Here is a 12,463-nt window from a genome sequence, read left to right as displayed (position 1 = left end):
ATGGCATCGCGTAAGCTGCGCCACTACTTCGAAGCATTCAAGGTACGGGTCACTTCGGACAGGGGTCTGGAGGGACAATTCAAGGGTTTCACCCTACAGCATGTTGACCACGCCAAGAACGAAGAGGCCGATGCGTTGGCTAAAGTAGCGGCCAAGGGCGAGGCCTTGCCCTCCGCCGTGTTCTACCACGTCATCGGCACACCAGCTGTACGCAACCCAGAAGGTTTACAAATAACTCAGGACGCCGAAGGCCACCACATCATCAACCTCATCACGGTCGAAGATTGGCCGGCCCTAATAACTCTGTATCTGCAAGGCCACTACCATCCAAGTGATAGCAATGAGGGCAAACAACTAAAGCACAGAAGCCGGGACTTTGCATTAGTCGAGGGTTAGCTGTACAAGAAGGGGATCAGTCAGCCCATGCTGAAGTGCATAACTAAAATCAAAGGCATACAAATCCTTCGCGAAGTACACAGCGGAACTTGTGGCTCCCACTCAGGACCCAGGGCCCTCGCTGCCAAGGTGATTCGTTAAGGATTTTACTGGCCCGCAATAATTTGTACTGCCAATCGAGTCATGAGGTCATGCGAAGCATGCCGAAAGTTCTCCCCTCGCTCAGGTAGTCCTTCGCAATTCACCAAGCTCATTGCCCATACATGGCCACTTCAACGTTGGGGGCTGGACATCGTTGGACCACTGCCTACGGCTCAAGGGAACCTCAAATTCACCTTCATCTCCATCGAATATTTCATAAAGTGGATCGAGGCTAGAGCAGTATCCAAAATAACATTGAAGATCACTCAAAAATTCTTCTGGGAAAACATTGTCTGCCGCTTCGGAGTCCCGTCCGAACTCACAGCCGACAACGGCAAACAGTTCGACAGCCAAGACTTCAGGGATTTCTGCTTTTCCATCGGCACCAAGCCTGTCTTCGCCTCAGTGTACCACCCACAATCCAACAGCGTCGTTGAGCGTGCCAATGGCAAGATTTTTACTGCAATCAAGAAAAGACTTCTTGACGACATAAGGGCAAATGGGCCGACCAACTACCTGAAGTGGTATGGGCCCTAAACACGATAGAATGTTGGGCAACCAGGTTCACACCTTTCCGCCTATTGTATGGATCCGAGGCCATGACGTCGCAAGAGATAAAAATGGGTCGCCCAGAACAAACACATCAGCAGTCCCCGATGTTGACGAACCAACTTCCAAAGATCTAATCAACGGAGACCGCGTCCTCGCCCTGCAGGCCCTCGACAGATATCAGGCTTAAACCAAGGCTTAGCGCGACAACGCAGTCGTCCCAAGAGAATTCAACAAAGGATACCTCGTACTCGTCTAGACCACCCAGACAGAATCACGGGGCAAGCTGGAGCCGAAATGGGAAGGTCCATTCATTGTCAAGTCGAAGGCATCCCCCAGCGTGTATAGGCTGGCAACATCATCCGATGAAGACTTAGAGCATTCCTGGAACATCGATAATCTCTAGAATTTTTTTGTTTAAGTCTTAGGGCCTACACGCCTATGTAATTCTGCAAACAATGTTGTTCGAGGCTGTGCTCTTTTCCTCCTAGGGGGGTGAGGTTTTTAACGAGGCAGAGTCATATAATATACTAGTGAAAAGCCCCCACAAAAATATCCAAGTATCACCATGTCGAAAAAGACCGCTTCGATGGTCTTCGGCATTCGACCGATTCGAAGTCACAGCGACAGGTATCGTATACTACCCTCACGTGCGACAAACTCCGCGCAAAAGTCGCCTAAGGGTGCAGCCAGACAAGCACAACAAGTGCGCGATATGAAGTCTTTTACTAAAAGACACTCCGTGCAAAAGTCGCCTAAGGGTGCAGCCGGACAAGCACAACAAGTGCGCGATACGAAGTCTTTTACTAAAAGACACTCCGTGCAAAAGTCACCTAAGAGTGCAGCCGGACAAGCACAACAAGTGCGCGATACGAAGTCTTTTACTAAAAGACACTTCATGCAAAAGTCGCCTAAGGGTGCAGCCGGATAAGCACAACAAGTGCGCGATATGAAGTCTTTTACTAAAAAACAACTCCGTGCAAAAGTCGCCTAAGGGTGCAGCCAGACAAGCACAGTAATGTGCGACACGAAGTCTTTCCCACAAGACAACCCCGTGCAAAAAACGCCCAAGGGTGCCGCCGGACACTTACAACATCACACTGCCAAGCGAAGGGCAACAGGCCACATTACAATACAAGTCACAGATTACATACGCACAGCGAAGGGTCACCAGACCCACCGCACAAATAAATACAATTGCACCCTCTACTACCGCATGACAAGCGAGGGCATCACACATTCTACATCGGCTCAACCTTCAGGATAATGCCCACCTCCCGATAATTAAACAATATTATTTTCAATTCCTCACCCTCAAACAAATTCTATAGGTCCCCCTCACCAATACTCGTCCCAAACGACGAAGACAACAAGTCGCGTTGATTACCCCGATCTACATGAAGACGAGTTCGCTCCAACCCCATCCGACGGCGCCTACCACTTCGTGAACTCTCACCAACACTATGCTTTGCCACCACTTTTCGTTGACGGTGTTCGATCCTCGCCCCTGCTGGGGGATCCAACGCTTCGCCCATCTCCAGCCGTGGCGAAGACTCCGCTGCGGCCACATCTAACGCAGCAAAATAATCCAAATCTTCATCCGAAGACTCTTCAGTCTAGGAAAACGGGCTCTCAAACTCGCCACCATCAGACGAAAAAGACCCAGATTTAGAACTAGAAAAACTATCATTAGCAGGCACTGCGTTCGCGGCCGCCACAAAATTAATACCATCAGTAGGGATTGCTTGCGCAGGCCCAGACGTCGGAACCTGCACAGCAACCGAGTTTCAATATCACAAAAACGAAACCCTACACCCAACGCCTCTAAGTCTATCCTGCCACCTGCACAACCATATAGTACCTTGCTCATCCTCCATGAATTCTGGACCTCTACCTTCCGTAATCAGATCCTTAATTTCTTGAATTTTAGCATCACCAACCTGACCTTTACGAATCTCCTGCTCCAAGGTAGGTTCCAATTCAATGGTGACTCCTTCGGTGTGTGTAACAATTCCTAGATTGAGCCTCTCAAAATCTTTTGCTAATTCATCGGGTAGCTGGACAACAAAAGCGGAGTGAACATGCTCCTTCCGACTCAAGGCATCTGCAACCAAATTTGCCTTGCCTGGGTAATAGTGAATCTCCAAATCATAATCCTTAATGAGCTCCAACCAATGGCGTTGCCTAAGGTTGAGATCCTTCTGAGTGAATATATACTTCAAACTCTTATGATCCGTGTACACTTGACACTTAGTTCCCATAATGTAGTGTCTCCAAATCTTAAGCGCATGCATAACAGCTGCCAGTTCCAAGTCATGAGTGGGGTAGTTCAATTCATGTTTCCGCAACTGACAAGACGCATAGGCAATCACGTGTCCTTCTTGCATGAGCACACATCCTAATCCTTGGCCACATGCATCACAATAAATATCAAATCCTTTCTGCAGATCTGGCATAACCAACACTGGTGGTGACATCAATCTCTTCTTCAATTGATCAAAGCTTTCTTGGCACTTCTCATCCCACTTAAATTCTCTTCCTTTCTCCAAAAGCGAGGTCATAGGTTTGGCAATCTTAGAGAATCCTTCAATAAACCTCCGATAATATCCTACAAGCCCCAAGAAACTCTGAATCTCAGTAACTGTAGTGGGCACTCTCCACTCCATAATCTCCTTGACCTTAGCAGGATCCACTGCTATTCCTCCATTAGAAATAATATGTCCAAGGAATGGCACCTTGTCAATCCAAAACTCGCACTTACTGAACTTGGCATAGAGTTGATTATCTCGTAGCTTCTGTAGCACCAACCTCAGATGTTCTTCATGATCACTCTCACTCTTAGAATAGATAAGAATATCATCGATGAACACCACGACAAATCTGTCCAGATACTCCATAAACACCTTATTCATCAAATTCATAAAATAAGCTGGTGCATTGGTTAATCCAAATGACATAACCGTGAACTCATATAATCCATATCGGGTTGAGAAGGCCGTCTTAGGAATATCTGATGGTCTAATCTTCATCTGATGGTATCCTGATCGGAGATCAACTTCGAGAATACTCTAGCACCTCTCATCTGATCAAATAAATCCTCAATATGGGGTAACGGATACTTGTTCTTCAAAGTAACATCATTAAGAGATCTATAATCTACACACATCCGTTGTGATCCATCCTTCTTTTGTACAAATAGAACCGGCGCTCCCCAAGGTGAGGAACTCGGGCGAATGTATCCAGCCTCTTGTAACTCCGTTAACTGCTTCTTAAGCTCCTTCAGTTCTTCTACAGCCATCCTATAAGGCCGTTTAGAAATAGAGACAGTTCCAGGTAGAAGATCAATTACAAACTCAACTTCCCTATCTGGTGGCATTCCTGGTAACTCCTCTGGAAAGACATCCGGAAAATCTCTAACCACACGAATGTTATCACCAACAAACTCCTCAGGTATAAAGTATATAGCCCGTTTGGAAGAGGTGGTTACTGCAATTTGAACTTGAAACGTTTCTCCTTTAGGGCTAGTGAGTTCTATAGTACCTCTACCACATGCTATAATGGCCTTTGCCTTTCTTAACCATGACATACCAAGGATCAGATCTATACTGCTTGCCTCTAATATTATAGCAGTAGCTCCAAATTCTCTTCCCATAATAGTTAATGTCAATCTACGTGTCATTTGATTTGCCTCAATAGGCCCTTTAGGTGTGATTACTATCATAGGTTTTTCTCATATTTACCAGTGGTATCTCATTTGTGTTGGCATATTGAGCAGACATGAATGAATGTGTAGCACCAGAAACAAATAATATGGTTGCAGGAATTGCATTAACGTAAAACATACCAAGTACGATGTCTGCACCATCAGGAGTAGCATCAACGCTGACTTGATTCACCCTGACTATAGAATATCCCTTGCCAAGAGTCTGTTGCTTGTTCTTAGCTGGTGTACCAGAATTTCCCATCGGACAAGCATTAGCATAGTGCCCAATCTGACTGCACTTGAAGCATGTAGGGCCGGTCTTCTATCCTGCAGACCTCGTCGGGGTGCCAGTGGGAGTAGCCTGACGAGTAGGAGGTGTCCGTGGAGATCCCTGTGGAGCGTACTGAACTAGGCGTGGTCCTCCTGGTCGAGTCAGTGTACCCTGTGGCAAAACGTAGCGGGGACGGACACTGCTGCTACCCTGTCCCTGTGAGATAGCCTTCCTCTTCAAGTCACCCTGTTGAACACGCTTGTGTTCAATAGCAAGAGCCTTATCCAATGGCCTCTGAAATGATGGAAATGTGTGTGCAACCAGTGCATACTGTAGGGGTCCATTAAGTTCTTTAATAAAATGCTCCTGCTTTCTCTCATCCTCAGCAACTTCCTCCGGAGCATATCTCGACAGCTGAATAAATTTATCCCTGTACTCGCTGACCGACATGTTGCCTTGCTTCAATGATAGAAACTCCTTCTTCTTGTTCTTTATCAATCCAGCTGGAATATGGTAGTTTCTAAACTGTGTACTGAATTCCGACCAAGTAATAGTATCAGCAGCATCGTGGGCAGCAGTATAAGAATCCCACCAGTCAGCAGCAGGACCTGCCAGTCGACCTGAGGCATAAAGAACTTTCTCCCGATCTGAGCATTGGGCAATGCCGAGCATCTTCTCAATTGATTTCAACCAATCATCTGCATCAAGTGGATCTGGCGAGCTAGCGAAGGTCGGCGGCTTATGACTCATAAACTCCCGGTGCTTATCACGAGGTGGAACTGGTGGTGGTGGTGGAGGCAATGGTACTTGTTGCTGTTGCTGGAATTGCTGTTGCAGTTGTTGTTGCGCCCTTCTCTCCTGGCGTATCTCTTCTCGCTCCTGGCGCAACTCCTGGCGTATCTCTTCTCTTTCCTGACGCATCTCCTGGCGTTCTTGCTGCATCTGAGCACGCATATCTGCCATTGTGTCCACCATCTGTTGCATCATCCTCATCTGAGCTGCAATCAGTGGGTCAACTCCGCCTGGTGGAGGATTAGGGGGATTCATCTCTGCTGGTTGTGGCTGGGGTTGTCTATATATCCACCGAGTGTGTCGATTAGGAGGTAAATCGATTCCACCACCCCGCCTGGTATTGACCATCTGAGTTAGATACATATGGTAAGAGAATAGTAGACAAGGCAGGTAGTTACGAATCATGTTACTTTGGGGGATTTATTAGCTAAGCAGATTAATGTTTTACCTACCATAGCTAATTCATTACTTTATGGTGGTACATACTAAGATGCCCGTCTATACTATTTCAATCAATCAGAGAAGCAAATAAGACATTTATCATCAGAACAATCAAACAACATTTTTTTAAATATAGAAAATAGTTTTGGTTTGGCCTTAGGCCTCCTATCTCTTAAAAATGTCATAGGGGTAGGGATTCCAAGGTTTGAAATCCATCTTGTCTTAGAATAGAGAAGATAAGAATGATTAGAGTAGGACAGTAGAAGGTGAGACAGGATCAAGATGAGTATAGAAAGAATCAGAGTGAGATAAGTATAGAATGAATCAGAGTAAAGTAAGTAGGTAAGGGTTTTCTCCATTTCTATCTAGGTTTCGTCCTACAGTCAACATTTCCTTTGATACCACTTCTGTCACACCCAGTTTTAAGGAACAAAGTCGGGTGCATCTCATACATGCGCCAAAGAAGACAACATATATAATAATAGAGTGTATAGAGATAAATGTCACAATGAAATCAGAGTACTTATTACATAGCGGAAGTCTTACAAAATAAAAGATGAATATAGCAGGAACTAAAATCTATCCTTGGCGCCAGACAGCTGACTGGAAAACGCCACCTAGATCAAGTCGAAGGCCTCAGTGTTAGGCGGCTTCTCTTCGACCACCTGTTCTTCTCCTGTGTGGGGGTGTGAGACAGCAAGAGTGAGCTCACACATGTTCATCGCTCAACAAGTTATGGGGAATAATGTGGCATGAACTCACCAAAGGTGGGAGTTCATGAAGTGTAAGGTTGATCATTGAAATAAAGGATGAAGCTGAGCATTGCTTTTATTAGTTGGTCAAAATTTTATTAGCAGTTACTAAGTGTAAGTGAATACCATACCATAGTAATAGTAAGTAAAAGTAATAATAAAATAATCCCAGATGCAAGGAAATGACAGATTAAGTTTAAGTTCCATAAATTAATCATGTGAGTGTCCGAGCCGCTCATGACCGTGAGCATGGCTAGTATACCAGTTTTACACTCTGCAGAGGTTGCGCATCTTTACCCACAAGTCGTGTTACCCATTTGCCATGGAGTTTATCAGACCCCATACACCTCTACCAAGGAAGCGAGGTAGGGTACCACTACGAGGCCTTTACAAAGTTCCACTAGCTTCAGACTACCCGCTACAGTTTATAGGAAGCTCCAGTGCAGGAATCCCTCGCCTGACCACCATCGCAGCAAAATCAACCCAAGGACCTCCCTACACTGACCACTCCCCTACTGCCCTTGCCCCTTTCGGGTAAGGTAGCCATCCACTAGCTTTCCTAGTTAATCAGCCAAGGGCGTCTCATTAAACCCTTGTGGTAGCACTGTTTTCCCGGGTGGTTCTCCATGTTCCCATTAACATATTGATCTTATCATGAACAATAAATAATGAACAGATAATAAAAAGTGTAATCATGAGTAGTAAATATCTCTATACCCAAAACCACATAAAGCAATAGCATGTACTACCCAAAAATGTAGTAGTAAAACCAGTGGTGAAGCAAGGTATAAAGATAGTCAAATCTAGGGTATCCTATTGGGTCCCAGCAAAATTAACCTATGCAGATCATTATGAATAATAAGAACATGAATGGGTAAAAGAAGTGATCAAGGGCACAACTTGCCTTCAACGAGCTCCTGCTCAGCAGTCTCTACCCGCTGAACCCCAGAATCCTCTGTTGCTTGCTCGTCTACTCGGATCAATACAATACATACATAGTATAGCAAAATTAACATTACACCAAACATGTAATTAAAATACACAATAATAATCTAGACATTAAAATGAGATCATAAGAACTGGAACTATTAATTTTGGAGTAATAGATTTTAAGATATGAATTTCTGAAGATTTTATGTGCTTAATACAAGATTAAGTAATAGAATAATTTTAATTTGTCTTTCATGCCAAAACAGAGGCACTATTTGATAGAGAATAATATTACAAAAATTTAGAAACTGGAATTGTTTAATTTGGAGTTAAAATGAATTTTCTATGCATTTTACAAGTTTCTAGATTTGTTTTTGTATTAAAAACGAATTTCTAATATTATTTCTCTATTTTTAATCCACTATGGACTGGGCCTCAATTCCTGGAAAACTCAGGGGGTCTAGGGGTAAGAATCTGTAGACACAGAGCACAGCTCCCGTGGATGGCGGGTTGATTTCAGTATAACTCGGGGGCTCATGTGCAAAGTGACGCAACCGAGGGGATTCATTTGATCCAAACCGTCCGATCCAAAATCAAGTACCTAGATTAGATCTAGCCGGCCACGAACCGGTACGCAATGCAAGTCCTCGGATCGGAGATATGTGGCCATGATTTAAAGTACTTTACACGGCCACGATGCGCCTACACGGGATCCGACGGCACGGATCCATTTTGGTGAAAGGGTATGCAATCGAATAAATCTAACCGTGCGATGCACATCCAACGGCCGTGAACAGTTGCCCCGATCCTCCCTATCGGACGACGGCACAGTCACACCGCCACGGCGGCGCCATCGCCGACGACTGGCCAATCGACAAGCTCGTGGCCCCACACACCGGTACGAGTGATGCAGAATGAAGCTAGGGACCTAAGGAAGCTAGTAGGGTCATCATACCAGAGTATTGTGCGGCGCAGAGAGTCAATCCACAGCGCGCAGCGGCTCCGCGGTGGATGGAGGAGTACGGCGAGCAATTACTCGCGTCACGGTGGTGTCCAACTCGAATTGGAGGTGCAGACAGCTTTCCCAGGCGAAGACGATCCACCCGACCTAACGCCGAGGGTAGACGACACGGGGTGGTTAGATTCACCTGCGGTGGCACTGCAGCGGCTAGGGAACGAACTCTCCCTCTCTCGGTTCTTACGGTGGACAGGGGCAAGCTTTTATTCGAACGATTCAAGGGAGCGCCCGAACTCCTCGGGTCTTATAGGGCTGCGCTCCGGCAGGTCAATCCCCCCGATGCCGGCGAGCTAAGGGGAGCGGCACTCGATTCCTGTGGCGCCACACGCGCGGGAAGGGAGGAGGTTGTTGAAGCTGATAGAGTGGGGTCTGTGCGTAAGCGGGACAAACACTCTAGGCGGCTAACAAGGCGGCCCCAGACGTCGGCACACGGACTCGTTGTCTGAGATGGGCGCGCGGTGACCGACACCGAGGGCCCGCCTGTCGGTGCGGGGGTTTCTTCTGTTGGCGCGCGTAGGTTCAAATGGGCCACACGGAGGCAATTCAAAGCTGGGCCGATTCATTAGGGTTTCGGCCCAAGCGCCACATTTCTCTTTTTCTTTTCTTCTTTTTTTTTTTAATTTATACTTTCCCTTCTCATTTGAATTCAACTTTCAAACTCGAATTCTTTGGTAAATTCTTCTCAGATTGAAGGTATAGTTTGAACATACTAGTCTTACTTTTATTTATAATTTTTATTTTGTATATATTTTCCTTTTAGTAATTCTTTTCCTACTCCTTCATAATTCTTTGGAGTTTTGTTTTCCAAACTAAAATTCAAATTCCATGTGTCTATTAACATATAAATAATACCTTTATTTTATTAGCCATAAATGCTCAATCAAGTAAGAACTTAGCATGATGCATGATTTATTTAGGTGTTATTGGTTATTTAATCCCCTTTTTGATGGTGTTTATTCACATGTGATAGTAATTAGAGATGGTACACACATATAGGTAAAGGAAATGTTCTCTTATCATATGATTTACAATTTGGGTATTACAGCTAGAATCATACCTTGATTTTCCATTTGCATCTCTTTGACACTTAGCACTAAATAATATGTGTTTAGGATCTAATCACCAAAACAGAAATGGCCCAAGGGCACATTTCCCTTTCAATCTCCCCCTTTTAGTGATTTATGCCAGCACATTAAAAGCAACTCAAAATTCAACAACATTTTCAAAGATAAGCTAAAGAGTGCAAATTGAAGACCAATTCATCTCACATAGGATTTGGCATATTTAGATCACTTTTGCCACCACTTGGTTTATTTTCTCAAAAAAATCGTTTTCCTATCTTTTTGTCAAAAACACTTGTTTTGGCAAATCAAGAGATCTTTCAAGAGCAATTTTGATCAAGTGCCAAAAACTCCCCCTTTTCCCATAATCAAATTTCTCCCCCACAAGAGAACAGTTTTTGCAATAAGAGGGTTTTGATCAAATACTAAGAATCTAACACTAAAATTTTGAAATTCACAAGTGGTTGGCTGATCTAGTTGCTTTGACCTTAATTTCTCCCCCTTTGGCATCAAGCACCAAAACAGGAGAACTATTTGGCCCTTTAACCCCATTTGCCTCACACAAATGTCAAATAAGATCAAAGGCAATGAGAAAACACAAATAGGAACTTGGGACACGATACATTGATACTGGAATGTAGTGGAAGCCCTTTCTTTGTCCAAGTTCACCTTTTCCCTTTCAATTCAACTTTGAGACTATATCAAAAGTACTTAAGCAAACACGTTAGTCTCAATGGATCAAGTTGTAGTACATCCTCCCCATAAACATGTGCATAGGGACTTGTGAGGTCCGGGGATGGCTTGTACAACTTGAGCACCAAGAATAAGCAAGTAAAGACATCAATGGTTAAAGTAACATGATCAAAGCCATAAAACACATGTATATTGTAGATCAATCCAAGTTCCGTGAATCTAAGACATTTAGCTCACTACGCAGCCTGCAAAACCTTTTCTCATCTAAAGGCTTGGTGAAGATATCGACTAGCTGGTTCTCGATGCTAATATGGTAAATATCAATATCTCTCCTTTGCTGGTGGTCTCTCAAAAAGTGATGTCGGATGTCTATGTGCTTAGTGCGGCTGTGTTCAACAGGATTATCCGCCAAGTGGATTGCACTCTCACTATCACATAGAAGTGGGACTTTGCTCAGATTGTAGCGAAAGTCCCAGAGGGTTTGCCTCATCCAAAGCAGTTGCGCGCAACACTGTCCTATGGCAACATACTCGACCTCAGTAGTGGATAGGGCAACGGATGTTTGTTTCTTAGAGCTCTAGGACACCAGGGACCTTCCCAGAAACTGACAAGTCCCTGATGTGCTCTTCCTATCAACCTTGCACCCGACATCATTAGAGTCTGAATATCCGATTAAGTCAAAGGTAGACCCTTTTGGATACCAGATCCCGAAGCAAGGCGTAGAGACTAAATATCTAAGAATTCGCTTAACGGCCACAAGGTGACATTCCTTAGGGTCGGATTGAAATCTAGCACACATACATACACTTAGCATAATATCCGGTCTACTAGCACAAAGATAAAGTAAAGAACCTATCATAGAACGGTATGCCTTTTGATCAATGGACTTACCTTTTTTGCTAAGGTCCAAGTGTCCGTCCGTTCCCATCAGTGTCCTTGCAGGCTTTGCATCCTTCATCGCAAACCTCTTGAGTAAGTCTTGAGTGTACTTTGTTTGAGAGATGAAGGTTCCTTCCTTGAGTTTCTTCACTTGGAATACAAGGAAGTAGTTCAACTCACCCATAATAGACATCTCGAATTTCTGCATCATCACCATTCTAAACTCCTCACAAGACTTTTGATTAGTAGAACCAAATATTATGTCATCGACATATATTTGGCATACAAACAAATCACCATTACAAGTATTAGTGAAAGGGAAATGTGCCCTTGGGCCATTTCTATAAATGTTTTGGTGATTAGATGGCCAACACATATTGACTGAGTTCTTATGTGCTAAATGAGGGAGAAGTGCAAATCAAAGGACAAGGTATGTTTATAGACTTAGTAAATTGTTTTTGAATACTAACGTGTTTATCTAAGTGCTAGAAACAGTAACAAGAACAGAAGGCAAGAATTGGAGAAGAGTTGGCTAAGAACGGTCAAAACCAGCACCAGCCTGGCACACCGGACTGTTCGGTGGTGCACCGGACAGTGTTCAGTGCCCCAGGTGGCTCTATGGTGAACTGGCTGCTTTCGGGAATCGGCTGGGAGACTTCACTAAAAATCACCAGACTGTCCGGTGGTGCACCGGACTGCCCGGTGCGTCATCAGCGCCCACGCCCAAGTCTTCGGTGATGAACTTGTCGCTCTCGGGAAAACCAGAAAGCACCGCGGCTAAAATTCACCGGACTGTCCGGTGGTGCACTGGACTGTCCGGTGAGTCAGAGCCGCCCG

This window comes from Zea mays, chromosome 3, assembly GCF_902167145.1.
Source record: "Zea mays cultivar B73 chromosome 3, Zm-B73-REFERENCE-NAM-5.0, whole genome shotgun sequence".
Classification (NCBI taxonomy): domain Eukaryota; kingdom Viridiplantae; phylum Streptophyta; class Magnoliopsida; order Poales; family Poaceae; genus Zea; species Zea mays.
This window is presented reverse-complemented; position numbering follows the sequence as displayed.